The sequence below is a fragment of the Toxorhynchites rutilus genome, chromosome 3, assembly GCF_029784135.1.
Source record: "Toxorhynchites rutilus septentrionalis strain SRP chromosome 3, ASM2978413v1, whole genome shotgun sequence".
Taxonomy (NCBI): Eukaryota; Metazoa; Arthropoda; class Insecta; order Diptera; family Culicidae; genus Toxorhynchites; species Toxorhynchites rutilus.
In genome coordinates, this window is record NC_073746.1 from 307,917,416 (window position 1) to 307,931,201 (window position 13,786).

Consider the following 13,786-nt stretch of genomic DNA (forward strand, 5'->3'; position numbering starts at 1 on the left):
TGTCCGATTTAGGGCTGTCTTCATTCTATCATATTTTCTGCATCAAACATCCATTCCATGTAGGGGTAGTGGGGGCAAATTGGTCATAGGAGGCAAAGCGGTCACCTGCTTGTTTGGCAGTATAACTATTGACTATAGACGCCATATTGATAGTAGTCACCTTATGTTTAAAGAATTTAATGACTTTTGGGCCAACCTGTATTTCAGTAGAGCTGTCGCGTGTCAAAATATAAATAAAAACAGAAATTACTTTCTCGATAGCCATTAGGCCGTAGTTCCGTGCGCATGGTATCTAAGGAATTTCTCATGAAATTAAGTTTATTCAATCTGATATATTGGACAAATCATCAGTTTGAACGACTGTTCACATATTCTAGGAGAAGTGAAGAGATATTTTGTTTAATCTCAGTAATTAATTAGCATAAAAATTACTTTGATGTTTTGGGGCAAAGTGGTCATAGGTGAATAACAACTTATAAGGTTTTGTTTACTTAAACTGATATACCGCATCACATTTTGCTCTTGAAGCGGATCCTTTTGTGGCTTTGACCCTGGATAAATATGCCACTCCAACTAAACCAAGCCTAATTATGCGGAAACGGGAATTGAAGCGATATGTGGACGCCGGAAATAGGCATATTCCTTAGGATGACCACTATGCCCCCACTTCCCCTAACGGAGAAACATGACATTTGCAAGTGAATGAAAAATCTTGCATGAGAATTGTGTCTGAAAATAATCTGATATTATAATGTCGAGTTTTGGTAGAAGTACTGAAATTTTAAAGTAAAAAATAACTTTAACCCTCCTATACTCGCGTGCAAAATCATAACACGTATACTCGTGCACGGTGTCACAGACCGAAAATTGAACTTCTCTGCAATGTTCCCATTGTGTATTTTTCAGGCTTTATTGGCATTTATTTGAAGAAGAGGGTATTATTGAATGAAAAAACTACAAAAATATGTTTTCTTCGTCTTTGTTATGTTTTAATAGACATCTAATTCAGCCTCCTCAAAATAGAGTAATTTTTGATACTCCAACACAAATAACGAATTTCGAATTTTTCACTGTAATTAATCAAACGTAAGCAACTGAATATAATTCATGGAAGTATAAAGAGCTATAAAATAACATAAAAACGTATCAATCGATTGTGGTTTCATTGGAGTAAGAATCAGAACATAGCATAACTGAATGCTCGAAACAAACATATTTTTTAAATTTTATGCAGTTGTTGCGTGTTTTTCGGGTCTTTTATCGAAGAGAAGAATGTCTTCTAGATAATTACCAGATGATAAAGGTTCTGGAATATAAAGTTTGCATATTTCTAATATTCTTTGTCTCTTTTTTTTCTTGGCAAACTAAGAATTAATGCCTTTTTTAAATGTGGCGTAAAAAGATGATATAAAAGGATTTCTAGGATCTTGCTTTTCTTTTTCTTGTTTCCTTGTCGATATTGTCCATTATTAAAAAAATATCCCCTAAACTGTAACTGTTAAAAATTACCATAAGCTACCGCTCAGTTTATAGTTTATTGTTTACAATTCTTCAACAAGTGAAATTCTTTCACAAGTGTGTATATGTATGACCATTATATTTAGCGAATAACTATACGAAAATCAAACATTTATATTTTGCTTTTGAACGTATGAATCTAACGACGAATATATCGACGAATAATATATGGATCTGTTCAATCCAGTTACAAAAGGGACTGAAATCAAATAAGAATAGTGCTGTAATGATCTTATGCATTATATTCAATAAATATTCCACGCCACTCACATTATTTTATACATTTCATTCAACAATATTCTAGACTATGAAAAAAGGCACTTGTCCAAAAAAGTTACTCCTATACTCGCGTCGGTGTGTCAGACCGAAAGTGTAAAAAAAGTGACACACGTCCCCTTCTTACCAACACATGCGATACGCTAAACGATGACGAACGACGAATAACGAAGCTAGAGAGAATCACAAAGTCGTAGTGTTTATATTTTCTGAGAAATGAACGAATTATTGATTTCTCGGTCTGACAGACCAATGCGCGAGTATAGGAGTGTTAAAGGGTAGATTAGAAGATCAATCAATGAACAGTTCTTCGATTGGACCCATGAACGTGCACTTAGTAAGAAAACGTGAATGTGATAACGAATAATAAAAATACTACGAAGAAGATGGCTTCAGGAGATTTTTTTGTTATTTTACAGTATCCAAACATCATGCGCAATAGTGACGGAGTTTTATCGATACAATTGAAGCTATTCTGATGCAATCCTCGAAATGAACGAGTTACGAATCGATCATTCCGAGACTATGCATAGCAATTTGTACCTCTGGTACAATTTGCGTTGAAGTGCTCATCTAACTTACTCCCTACTTTGATCGATCAGCTAAAAAACGACTAAACGAACGGATATGAAACCATCACAGGGGATGTGCTCGGCTGAAAATTTGTCTGCAAATATTAGAACTTACTGCAATATTTGCAGAATGTAGCAAATTTTAGTAAACACTAAGAAAACATGTTTTAGTTTTGACACTTTTTTTAAATCGATGCAAAAAATTCAATTAATAAATTCATTTCCTCAAAGTAACAATTTCTCCTTGTACAGAATTTATTGAAGTTTTCAATGTGCCTTTCGATTTACGGTGGGGTTATTATTTATTGAGCCAATACGAAGGGGAAATTTTTCATTCAAACAAAAATATCTCTGTATAGAAAGGTCCCACAGGAACTTTATAGGAATCAAAGGGAAGCTGTTCGATAAGGGTAATTGGATTTGCTACTGACTTAGTTTGCAATTGTGTACAAAAATTGTGCAAGATGAAATTGTGTTCGTTCGTAGAACACTTCAAAACATTCAAAACATTCCAACTTCATGCGTTGATTTTTCACGAAGTTACAGCATTTCAAAAGTTTCGTAAAAAATTCGACTTCGCGCTCTGTTCCTCTAATTGTTTTGTCGTGTGTAGTAGCAAAAGTGTTAAATTATAGAGGCTTCACAGTTTTTCGGTTCATTCGCCTCAAGGTCAATTAGCAAACTTAAGAGGCAAGGCTTCGTGAGAGACCATTTGGAAAGCTTTGAGAAAAGTTGTTGCGTGTTCGCTAGTTCGGTTACTTGTGAATGCTGACTGTCAGTGTATTTGAAGACGGGTTCATTTAACCCAAAAAATTGAAAATGGACGGAGCTTAAATTGCAATATTTTCTCTTTTCGCAATTTCCGTAAAACGAACGCTGTATTGAATGCGATCGATTTACGCACCTTATTTGCAGTGGTATATAAAAATTTGGCTTCGCCACTGCATTAGTTGCTCGTTATTGGCAAAACGGAAATGAGCATAACAAATGTATGGGAAAAGAGGATGCTTTCATTTCTGGTAATTTCAATCATGAACGAATTATGAAAAAGTTATTTTTAGCACAGCTCATCAAAATTTCTGTTTCGATAGGTAAACAAATCATCAAAATCCTTTCGCATAAAAAATACTTATTTACATACTGAAAGACGTAGTCCTACTACTTTAATTTTTCAGGAAAATCAGGACAAGTGCTAGAATACGAAAAATTAATCAGGACGCCCCAAAATGATCTTAAAATCTGGACATGTCCTGCTGAATCAGGACGGATTGTTTCCCTAACCAGATCCCTTTCATCTTATGTAGTATATAGTACAGGGCGGACTAGATTATATACAGTTTTTGATTTCTTTTCACTGTATATAATTGCACTGTAATAATTGAGCCAAAAAAGAAAAATTCGTTTTTTGCATGTATTTTTGTTTGAAAATAAAAGAGGAATTTGATTTTTGATTCATCCCCTTAAAGTCAGAAAACACCTTCCTCACATGAAAAAAATAAATTTATCCAGATTCTCACAGGAGGCGATAGACGATCGTAATTGATGAAAAAATCCTCCTACGCATATGTTCGAATTTCAACAATGACATAGTTATAGAACTTTTTTTTCGCTTCGGACTCTGTTGCCCCGAACTGGCTCTACAGTAAAAAGTATGCTACAGGAGACGAGCCTGTTGCTTTCATTTGAAAGATGAGAAAATTTAGTACAGGATATAATAGCGGAACAACTAAATTAGTGGATATTAATAACGTGCACCCGTGGCCGAGTGGTTAGCGTCCCACACTATCATGCCCGGTGTTCGGGTTCGATTCCCGTTCTGGTTGGGGGATTTTTCGTCAAAAGAAAATTCTTCCGGCTTGCACTGTGGTCACGCGTATTCTAGAGCTTGCCACTTTAGAGTACATTCAAGGCGTGTTATTCGGCATAGAAATCTCAACCAAGTATTAATGAACGACGCTAGTTAATGAATACGTTGAGACGGCAAAAGTTCCACAGGGAACGTTAACGCCATTCAAGAAGAAGGAGGATATTAATAACATTTTGGAAGTGAAAAACTTAAAAGTTGATAATTTTTAATGCGTTATTTTCAATTTTATTCTAAAACTTTATATTAAACCATATTGTTTCTATCAATCAAATTGAAGCTCTCTAACCGCTCTGCAACTTGTTCTTTGATACCCAACTTATATCTTTTTTAATTTGGCTGCAATATCGGTATAAACAATTCCTGGTGAAAATTCAAGCAAAATCTTCAAAAATCACGATTTTTCCCCCCTGTACATGTAATAGCCTTTTAAACTTCACCCTTATGTTGAAAGGTTACATTTCTGCTTGAAATAAGTTGTATTTGAAATATAAAAAAAATCCTCACAGGAGGGTTGTGTCCGAGACACGACCGCTTAGTTGACGTAGGATTCCGTTAAGCTATTTGTTGATTTTGGATATGTTTGAAGGTCATCGTCAAACTCTTTGATAATGATTTGGTGGCTCTGAAAAGGGACGTTTTGTTTGGTTGTTGGGTATTGTTTGTTCACTCCACCAGTGTTCACCGAGGGATGATGACAGAAGGATGGTAAACAGTCATTGGATGGTGCGTATCAGATAAAAGAAACAGAAGAGGAACGAGATATGATAAAAACCACCCTCTGTGATTCTAGACGAGATGCCTCCTTTGTTATGTATGGATGAAATAAAAAAAACTCAACTATAAGATAATTACCAATACCGAACACAATTATCAATTTTTCTCATCATTAAAACATGTTACTTTAATATGGAGAAAACATATTTGAAATGAAAAAGGTAGTTTTCTTTTATAACTTTTACTTTCTGAGTATTTATTCAACCCAACGCTAATTTTAATTGGACTAACAGCACGTAATAATATTAGGCTGTCAAAAAAGTCCTGCGGTATTTTATTTGAATTTTCATTTGTTCATAAAATTAGTTACAATCATCTGTTTCAAGTCAAATATGCGCCGTTTTGTTCGATGACTTGTTCCCAACGAGATGCCAACCTCATAATACCCCTGTTATAGAAGCTCGCTTCCTTATTGGCAAAAAACTCGGATAGCCAATTTTCACAGGCCTCTTTTGTGGCTAACTTCTGACTACCTAGCTCGTTCGCCATGGACAAAAACAGGTGGTAGTCACTTGGTGCAAGGTCCGGACTATACGGCGGATGCAAAAGAACCTCCCATCCGAGCTCCCGGAGCTTCTGGCGCGTCACCAAAGAAGTGTGTGGCCTGGCGTTGTCCTGATGGAAGACAATGCGGCCTCTGTTTATCAAAGATGGCCTCTTCTTCATGAGTGCTACCTTCAAGCGGTCCAGTTGTTGGCAGTACAGGTCCGAATTGAGCGTTTGGCCATAGGGAAGCAGCTCATAATAGATTATTCCTTGACAATCCCACCAAGCACACAGCAGAACCTTCCTGGCCGTCTGAGCTGCTTCAGCAGGCTTCGACCACGACCGTTTGCGCTTCACGTTGTCGTAATTGACCCACTTTTCATCGCCAGTCACCATCCGCTTCAGAAACGGGTCGATTTTGTTGCGATTCAGCAGCGATTCACATGCGTCGATACGGTCAAAGATGTTTTCTGCGTCAACGTGTGTGGCACCCATACATCGAGCTTCTTTGTGAATCCAAGCTTCTGCAAATGGTTAATAACGGTTTGATGACTTATCCCCAGCTCTTGGCCGATGCTACGGCTGCTACTATGCCGGTCTTTCTCGGCTAATTCAGCGATTTTGTCGCAATTTTCGACGACAGGCCTTCCGGAGCGTGGCGCATCTTCGACGACCTCTACACCAGAACGAAAACGTTGAAACCATCGTTGTGCGGTGAAAATGGAAACTGTATCGGGTCCATAAACTGCACAAATTTTATTAACAGCTTGAGATGCATTTTTGCCTTTGTCATAGTAGTACTGTAAAATATGTCGGATTTTCTCTTTATTTTGCTCCATATTTGCGACACTATAACTCACGAACGACTTAACCAAACAAAACACTGTCAAGGACTATATTATAGCGCGCATACCTTTCCAACAAGCTATAGTATGACTCGATACAATTAATACAACTAGAACTACGCGCTTGCAACGACACCTCGCGGAAATACCGCAGGACTTTTTTGACAGCCTAATATATGTAGAGCATATGGGAAATCACTTTTTCTAATATTTTATAACTTTTCCAATTTTTCTCGCCGTATAAACTTTCTTTTGATGAAAATGAACAAAACAGACAGCTTATACCAAACGACCCGTTCTCGAGCGGGAATACACCTTGTTTTTTTATGAAAATCGAAATAAATTGTTTCACATATAAAGTCATTTTTATCATAACTGCTACCATATAGAGTTTTACACTTACACTTGTGGTAAAATTTACACAATACACGGTCATTGATATGAAATTTCACGAAGCAACATTAAACAACATTAAAGTTCCAAATTTGAATTTTATTTGTTATAATTAATCGTATCACACACCTTACTTGCAATATAAAAATGCTCCCGACTTGCATATATTTGCAATGCCGATTTCCCCAGAGCACCTTGTTTTTGATGTCTCGGCTAAGAAAAACATCTCGGTAGGAACAAAAGTCCCACCTACTTTTATGTATTTGCAATGTCGATTTCTCCCAGGCAGTTTGGTTTTGATGTCTCTGTTAGGTTCACCAATTCTTCGACCAATCATAAATGGGTATTCCGTTAGGATAGGGGTTGAGATTTTTCAATTTTTTAATAGCTGTTTCATGACATATGTTATTTTCTTCAATATAAAAAATTGTTACGGAGTGCCGAAAATTTTATCAATCCATCATGAAATGACTGAGCAATGAGCGTTTGAAATTGGACAATTTTCACGATGTTATCGATTTTCATTTTGTACATTTCTTTTTTTTGTGAAAAAGAAATGAATTGTATGCAGGGTTATATACACTTGATTCCGTTTTCACCGTGAAGTGACGTTCGTGATCAGGACTTTTGTTTCCACCCACCGCTCAATCTCATCAGCACTCGCAGCTTTTGGCACTCTACCAGGGCAGATACATTGTGACCACAGCGTGACCCCATTCCTGCAAAAACAATTAACATCTGTATTCGCTACTTGTGCTGTGCCTAGGAAGCAAGAAAAAAATAGTCACGTTGCGAAAGAGCGCGCATCGAGAAGATAACCACGGCGGAGCAACCAAAGACAGCATCTCTGTATGGACAGCATTTATGCTCCGCAAATGCAATTCCGTTTTCCGGACCTGTTTCCCGAATGAGAGAGAGAAGATCATGATGCGGTGGAGGCGGCGGCAGCAGCGACTTCGGCTCGCTTTGCCAGCGATCGTTTCTAACGGGAGACCGACCGGCCGCCGCAACCAATAACGATATCAATAACAGTTTGTCAATGGCAAATATTGACTCGAAGCTCGGAGCAAACTGCATTCCTTTCGATCTCATCGGCATCGGCACTGGTGTCAATATTGCGCGGACCCAGAAGAGTGAGGTTTATCTCTGTGGGATTGGATTCCACGCCGCAGCGATCGTTTCTTGCCGATCGAGTGTGAACAGAATTTCGCGCATATTGAGGTTCGGTAGGGTCGGGTGGACGAAAAATTTGCATATTTGCGGTTTGTCCATTTCGTCGAGTGCGTTGTTTATATGGCGGTTTGTCTGTGTACTCGCGGGAAGAAGAGCGGTTTGTGTACAAAACATTGGCCTTTGAATAATTACTGAAAAGAAGCGTATCTTCCTGTCCGACGGCTATCGCGGAAAGTAGCGACGCGAAGGAAGGCGGAGACGTTCTATGATCTCATAATAGTAAACAGTTGAGTAAACTCAGTTACGATGAGTGTGTGCATGTGCCTCTCTGTGGCGCAGGTTCGATGAACTCTGCGCAGTTCCGCTGGTAGAAAGCCACTTGTTTCGAAAGGTACACAGAGTACATTTTTTGGTTGTTTTGGTTATTTCGGGATGACAACACCATTAAATTCCGCACATGGTTTGGGTAATTAGTATTCGAGTATGAACAAGCGAAGCTAGCTCCGGCTTTGTGTTTTTGTGCGAAGCCGACAATTTTACTATCAACAGAAATGAGTAAATATCAATAGCCCATAATTAATTTCAGTTTGTTTCTTCATTTACAGATGAGAAATTCTCCGCCGCAGTCGCAAACATTCCGTTACATGGAATAATAGAACATCATCAGTTAGTGATATACCCTAGGTGAGTTCGTTGTGCTAAATAATGTTTCTTTTTCTATACTTAGAGAGTGCTGTGTCAATTGAAATTGACTATTCATAAAATGTTACCAAGCTTCCAAACGTAGTCACTGTTTTTTTTTTAGTTTATGTTCATGTCAGGGTTGGTAGATAACCCTATTTTATTGGTTGAGGAGCGGCGACTTTTGCTCAGAAGCATAATGAAAAACATATCGACATGCTAGTAAAAACCTTCGTAATCCAAAGGTTGTCAAATCGTTTACGCTCACAACAATGCTGACGAACGACCTGCTTGCGACCTTCTTGCAAGGCTCTGGTCCAGCTATACTCTTCTAGTTGGGCCATTTGGTGTTACTTTATTTTTAATAAATTTCTATGTGTAACGAAAACGGAAGCCCTAGAGTTCATTATCTTATTTTTTTTTGACGTAGGACTACGTCTTTCAATAATGATAGTAAAGCAGAAAACAGAGCACGTTTTAAAGAAATAAAAATAGCAAATCCAGTGTTCGTTCTACGGACAAAGTGGATAGATAAATATTGCAGTTTTAACACCGCTCGTTTTCAATTTATTGAGTATAAGCAAACTATTCGTGAATTCATAGTATTTACAAGTCATCAGTCATCCAGCGACCAGACGGAGGATTTTCCAAATAGCTGAGAGTTTAGTTAAATTTAGCAAATTGGCCTTTATAATTCAAACCAATGCACACATTATCATGTCGAGGGTTCGGATCTAGGGCCTAGATCAAGCGTATTCCAGAGCTTGCCACCCAGAATACATTCAAGGCGTGTTATTTGGCATAAGAAATCTCAACTAAGTATTCATAAAAAATGATGCTAGTTGATACATACGATGAGATGACAAACGTTCAATTGGGCACCATTCAAGAAAATAATTAAAACCATGATCATCACTATCATGAGTCACAGTCTCGCTCCAGCTAGCAGACAGAACCGTCTTTCTCTAAGCTGATGTCAGACACAACTGCTCGATACAAAGGAAGAATGGAAGATAGATATTGTACACAATGGTGCAGTTTTGTTCCTATTGAAAATTTTAGACAGTAAAATAAAAACTATTAAACAACTTTTGGCATTTTCTTTTTATTCATACTTCGAGCCCAAGCCCGTGTGCTCGCTCCTTCCTCTTTACCACGTCCATAAGGTTCTGTACAACGTCAGGTTGTAGTTTTTTTTGAACAGAAATCCATTTTCTCTTGAAGTCCGCCTCCGATTTGACAACTTTTGGGTTCTTCCGGAGGGCCTGCTTCATAATCGTCCAATATTTCTCTATTGGGCGAAGCTCCGGCGCGTTGGGCGGGTTCATTTCCTTTGGCACGAAGGTGACCCCGTTGGCTTCGTACCACTCCAACACGTCCTTTGAATAGTGGCACGAAGCGAGATCCGGCCAGAGGATGGTCGGGCCCTCGTGCTGCTTCAATAGTGGTAGTAAGCGCTTCTGTAGGCACTCCTTAAGGTAAACCTGCCCGTTTACCGTGCCGGTCATCACGAAGGGGGCGCTCCGCTTTCCGCAAGAGCAGATCGCTTGCCACACCATGTACTTTTTGGCAAACTTGGATAGTTTCTGCTTGCGAATCTCCTCCGGAACGCTGAATTTGTCCTCTGCGGAGAAGAACAACAGGCCCGGCAGCTGACGAAAGTCCGCTTTGACGTAGGTTTCGTCGTCCATTTCCAGGCAATGCGGCTTCGTCAGCATTTCGGTGTACAGCTTCCGGGCTCGCGTCTTCCCCACCATGTTTTGCCTTTCGTCGCGGTTAGGAGCCTTCTGAACCTTGTATGTACGCAGGCCCTCCCGCTGCTTGGTCCGCTGGACGAATGAACTTGACAAATTCAGCTTATTGGCGACATCCTGGACCGAACTTCTCGGATCACGTCTAAACTGCTTAACTACGCGCTTGTGATCTTTTTCACTGACGGAGCATCCATTTTTGCCGTTCTTCACCTTCCGGTCGATGGTTAGGTTCTCGAAGTATCGTTTTAGTACTCTGCTGACCGTGGATTGGACGATTCCCAGCATCTTACCGATGTCCCGATGTGACAACTCCGGATTCTCAAAATGAGTGCACAGGATTAATTCACGACGCTCTTTTTCGTTCGACGACATTTTTCCAAATTTACGAAAAATTGACAGTGAAGCATGGCCAACGTGATCTATAAACTCTTTTCTGATTGTAAGCGAAAGCTGAAGATATAATTCCTTAAAATTAAATTTCTACAGCGTTTTTTCCGTGATGCAATTTGATGTGACACACCCTTTATATATATTGTGGCCATCCTTAGTTTCTATTTTGCTAACTGCGTGATTGGTGGATGCAAAATCTTTCGTCTCAGAATATGCGCCAAGTAAGCATACTGCAGAGCTTACACTGACAGGCAGAAGCAAAGCAGAAGAGAAATATCAAATAGGCCGTGTCCCGCCTTTTTTCATACCGTTATGTGGAGATTGATGGTGTATGATTGAATCACTCGCACGAATTGTTGATTTCATACGTTATTGAATAGATAACGAATGTGGGGGCACAAATGAGTGCTCGTCTCGGGCCGCACTGTGTCTAGAGCACGAGAAGAATATTCGCGATGCATCTTTAGTGCGTTATTTGCACTGTCAATAAAGACACAAATCTCGTGTATTGTTCTCGCGAATCATGAATCACATTTCTTCAACTGCTTCCACAAAACTACGCCAACCCATCAGTCCTTTTCAGGGCTACAAAACATTCGATTTATTTTGAAAATTTTGATGCATTCTCAAATCATATTCGAAGTAATCAAAATCGAGTTCATTTTTATAATTTTTCACCGGAAGAGAGATGACAACAGGATGACAGATAAACCCTGAATGACTTATATGTGACTATCGATTAATTATTTTTTTTGTGAATTCGAACATTGTGTCTGGGTTAGAAGTGTCATCAAAATGCAGTTCTTTTCAAGCCTAGTGGTAAGAAAGTATTTTTCAGTGGTAAGAGTTGCGTGGACGGGTTTTGGACACCACCCTCCTTTATTTATCTTTTTTGCGACCCGCGATACCATGACTAACACGTGTTTGTGGCCCGTCTGAAAAAAAGATTGAGTACGGCTCTGGTCCAATATTCTACCATTATGTTCCACCTATCGCCCTTCTTACCAGTCTCGATGACAATCCGGATGTTGGATCCGCCGAGAAATCCACCCGTCAAATTTCGTCCCACTCAAAAATAATTTTTTGTTACATTCAAATTCACGTTTTTTCACTAAGTGCACGTTCATGGGTCCAATCGCACAACTGTTCAATGATTGATCTTCTAATCGACCCTTCAAATTGTTTTTCCATTCCAGAGGAGAGGGCGGGGTCATACCATCGTAAAAAACATTTCTCGTACCCAAAAACGCTTACATCCGAAATTTGACACCATTTGCTTGATTAGTACCCGAGTTATACAGGAATTTATGTTTCATTCGTATAGCGTAAAAAAAAATTTTAAAAAATTTAGAAAAAAAATAAAAAAAATTGAAAATAAAATTAAGTTGCACGTATTTTACTGTTGCAGTATCAACACCATACACACCATCGGCAATTTCAGCGGCCTGGCTTGCATTTTCACATTTATAAAAGCAAAAGTGTAAAATGTGCCGATTTTTTTTTGGCCTCCATTATTAATATCCTGTAACGCCCAAATGAATGGAACAAACGGAAAACAGTGTGAAATTTCTTCTTTACGACGAGCCTATCCCTAAATTGTACGATTGATATTACGCGAGATATTGATCACTAAAGCCAGTTATTGATAAAATAATGGATAACTTTTTCCCCAACCTAATATAACTTCATCTGAAAGTTTCTTAACAATTACTTTTCAAAATAACTGTTTACTATAGGGACTGTGGAGATAAGTAGATGATTGACTGCACCATGATTAGGATTTTCCCGACTATTGTTTCGAGTGAAATTTGGAATTCATTATACTCATCAGCAGGAAAAGTCTCTTTCGCTGCTATTTTCATTTCGTCCAGTGATTTTCGATGCTTCATTGTTCATAGATTCGCTGTCTTTCTAATCCGGTTCCTTTGGTTAAAAGAGAACATTCAAACACATGTATGAAACCATGAATAAATAACTTACTATACTTTGAATTGTGTGGTACCGCTGAAGTTGAAAGCTCCGTAATAAAACTCGAGGAAATTTTTCATACAACGAACTGGGTGCATTACTTCTGTTTTCAGTCGAGTACAATGTAAAAGCAACCTGCAACCGGATTATTGTTAGCCAGAATTTGAAACTATTTACTTTGCTAGTGTTTGCCACTTTAATCAGTTTGTGTGATAGCGAATTTCTTGTTCAACAATTGAAAAGGACTGAATGTTTTCAATATATATATTGTTTTTAATATGCGAATTGGTTTGATATGATTCAGATTTCATAAAACAATTTTTAATCACTCACTTTTCCTATAATCTTTCAATGATAAATTTTGAGATGTTTAGCCCAAATTTATATTTTATCCTCTACAGATTACTGTGATACGAAAATTTTCATCTATGGATTATCATGGTTTTGATTTAATCAAATTTTAGATAAAATTTCAATATTGAAAAAAATATATAAAAAATAAAAAAAATTGTTATCGCTTTTCTCACTCAAACGACAATTTGCGCAGTTTAGCGCTACGATGGACAGTGTTCACTTAAAAGCATATGTTTCCACCTAAATGTTGCATGTAGTCACAACCATAGCAAACTGCGACATCATTCATTTTGAGCTGGTTTTGTACAAAAAATCCCTTTTTTCATTTTTTTTGTCATGCCCACTATGATCAAATTTTACAATTTCTAATGAAAGAATTTAGCTATGTTTTTCAAACAACTTTGAATATGACGTCAAAAAATTCCAGACTATCATTGAAGCTGCAAAGCATTTCAAAGCAATGTACGAGCAAACCTGTTTTTGTGCGGGGGATAGGGACTGCACATAAAAATCACATTAAAAAATTGTACTAAACTTCACCGGTAGATTTAAAAAATAGTGTTCGCTACACAATTCGAAAAAAAAAAATTATGCGGTGGAAAGTTTCCTTAAGTTTCCTTAAGAAAATAACCCAAATCCTAATGATTCCATTCGTAATCAACATTCGATTTCCTTTTTTCACTTCAATAAGCGACCTATTCACTTGCGTAGATCATGAAATCAACTCTTTGCCCC

At 38.1% G+C, this 13,786-nt stretch overlaps 1 protein-coding gene across 4 annotated transcripts in view; it reads left to right on the plus strand.

Annotated features, from left to right (window-relative positions):
• Nucleotides 1-13,786, plus strand: part of LOC129772977 (interference hedgehog-like) — a 125,739-nt gene that overhangs the window by 56,651 nt on the left and 55,302 nt on the right. For 3 of the 4 annotated variants that reach the window (XM_055776522.1, XM_055776524.1, XM_055776525.1), the window contains exon 2: nucleotides 8,510-8,588. The gene's annotated coding sequence lies outside the window, so the exon portion shown is untranslated. Of the gene's footprint in view, nucleotides 1-8,007; nucleotides 8,296-8,509; nucleotides 8,589-13,786 lie in introns of those variants that run through there. The other variant, XM_055776523.1, reaches the window with a different exon arrangement.